The sequence below is a fragment of the Anoplopoma fimbria genome, unplaced genomic scaffold, assembly GCF_027596085.1.
Source record: "Anoplopoma fimbria isolate UVic2021 breed Golden Eagle Sablefish unplaced genomic scaffold, Afim_UVic_2022 Un_contig_2799_pilon_pilon, whole genome shotgun sequence".
NCBI lineage: Eukaryota > Metazoa > Chordata > Actinopteri > Perciformes > Anoplopomatidae > Anoplopoma > Anoplopoma fimbria.
In genome coordinates this window covers 5,176-7,197 of record NW_026554591.1, presented here as the reverse complement: position 1 = coordinate 7,197, position 2,022 = coordinate 5,176, and the positions used below count along the sequence as shown (strand labels likewise).

The following is a 2,022-nucleotide window of genomic DNA, read 5'->3' as shown; positions in this document are numbered from 1 at the left end:
AGTGAAAAAAGCTTACAGCACCTGGTATTCCCAGGCGGTCTCCCATCCAAGTACTGACCAGGCCCGACCCTGCTTAGCTTCCGAGATCAGACGAGATCGGGCGTGTTCAGGGTGGTATGGCCGTAAGCAAATATTGTGCCTACCAAAGGGCCTTTTAAAGATACTATATCACCACGCTTTGCTCTTTCGTCTATACAGGGAGCGCCTGCAGATTTCCAGACACACTCACAGCTTTTAAATGTCAAATCAGAATGTACAAAGTGGCTATAAGGATCACAAATGTAGTGCAGTAAAAAGATTAATATTTACTGTTGAAATGTAGAATACGTTAGCATAAAATTGAAAAGAAAATGATCGATGAGCTTAGGAATGATGAAAGCCATCATTTAACTGGATTTGTGTCATTTCTATACCGGCAAGTCATGATCTAGCTATTTCCTTCCCACCCTGTCGGTGTCCACTGAAAAAGCAGCAGCGCCCTCTGCTTTTTGTAAAGAGGAGTGAAAAAAGCTTACAGCACCTGGTATTCCCAGGCGGTCTCCCATCCAAGTACTGACCAGGCCCGACCCTGCTTAGCTTCCGAGATCAGACGAGATCGGGCGTGTTCAGGGTGGTATGGCCGTAAGCAAATATTGTGCCTACCAAAGGGCCTTTTAAAGATACTATATCACCACGCTTTGCTCTTTCGTCTATACAGGGAGCGCCTGCAGATTGCCAGACACACTCACAGCTTTTAAATGTCAAATCAGAATGTACAAAGTGGCTATAAGGATCACAAATGTAGTGCAGTAAAAAGATTAATATTTACTGTTGAAATGTAGAATACGTTAGCATAAAATTGAAAAGAAAATGATCGATGAGCTTAGGAATGATGAAAGCCATCATTTAACTGGATTTGTGTCATTTCTATACCGGCAAGTCATGATCTAGCTATTTCCTTCCCACCCTGTCGGTGTCCACTGAAAAAGCAGCAGCGCCCTCTGCTTTTTGTAAAGAGGAGTGAAAAAAGCTTACAGCACCTGGTATTCCCAGGCGGTCTCCCATCCAAGTACTGACCAGGCCCGACCCTGCTTAGCTTCCGAGATCAGACGAGATCGGGCGTGTTCAGGGTGGTATGGCCGTAAGCAAATATTGTGCCTACCAAAGGGCCTTTTAAAGATACTATATCACCACGCTTTGCTCTTTCGTCTATACAGGGAGCGCCTGCAGATTGCCAGACACACTCACAGCTTTTAAATGTCAAATCAGAATGTACAAAGTGGCTATAAGGATCACAAATGTAGTGCAGTAAAAAGATTAATATTTACTGTTGAAATGTAGAATACGTTAGCATAAAATTGAAAAGAAAATGATCGATGAGCTTAGGAGTTTTTTTTTTTTTTTTTTTTTTTATTATCAAAAAATATAGTTTACAATTCAAATTCAGTATTTACAGTAATTTACAATCTTTTACAGTCATAACCAAACACGGTATGACACACACAAGACATACAGATAGTTGATAATCACAAATGTACGCAACAATCACATAGAGAGGTTAACCCTCATCATACACAACAAACATTTGCGTCGGAGTGGTCTGCCAGGTCTTAACAAGCAGGAAAAACAATGCCCACACTACACACTAAATCCTAACGTCCCTGATTCCGTTACCATGACCAAAGTGCTGTTCCTAACAAAATACTTGTGAAAATCCTCCCTCCTAAGCGTGTGGACCAACCTTACATTCTTTTTAAAAGTTGCCACAAACCACTCCCATACCCGTATCACCCTCCCCTCATATTGCGCAACGTTCCTCCTACATACAATTGCATGACGGACTGTGCTCAACATGAAATTCACCAAATTTACATTCACATCTTTCACCTTTCCAACCACACCAAACAACAACAGTTTCTTCCATTCAACATCATTCCCAACCTTGATCCCACAGTGTACACTCAACAAATCCTTAACCTTCTCAAAAAAGACAAACAACATTGAACATTCAATGAAATAATGATCAAAGGTCTCATCCACCTC

The 2,022-nt window shown here is 41.4% G+C and overlaps 3 non-coding genes across 3 annotated transcripts; all 3 read right to left on the bottom strand.

Annotated features, from left to right (window-relative positions):
- Nucleotides 1–9: 9 nt before the first annotated feature.
- On the bottom strand, nucleotides 10–128 carry LOC129088665 (5S ribosomal RNA). Its single transcript, XR_008531053.1, has one exon. It is a non-coding gene; the product is annotated as a 5S ribosomal RNA (ribosomal RNA).
- A 380-nt stretch (nucleotides 129–508) lies between these two features.
- On the bottom strand, nucleotides 509–627 carry LOC129088664 (5S ribosomal RNA). Its single transcript, XR_008531052.1, has one exon. It is a non-coding gene; the product is annotated as a 5S ribosomal RNA (ribosomal RNA).
- A 380-nt stretch (nucleotides 628–1,007) lies between these two features.
- LOC129088663 (5S ribosomal RNA) lies at nucleotides 1,008–1,126 on the bottom strand. The gene has a single exon (XR_008531051.1). It is a non-coding gene; the product is annotated as a 5S ribosomal RNA (ribosomal RNA).
- Nucleotides 1,127–2,022: the final 896 nt, after the last annotated feature.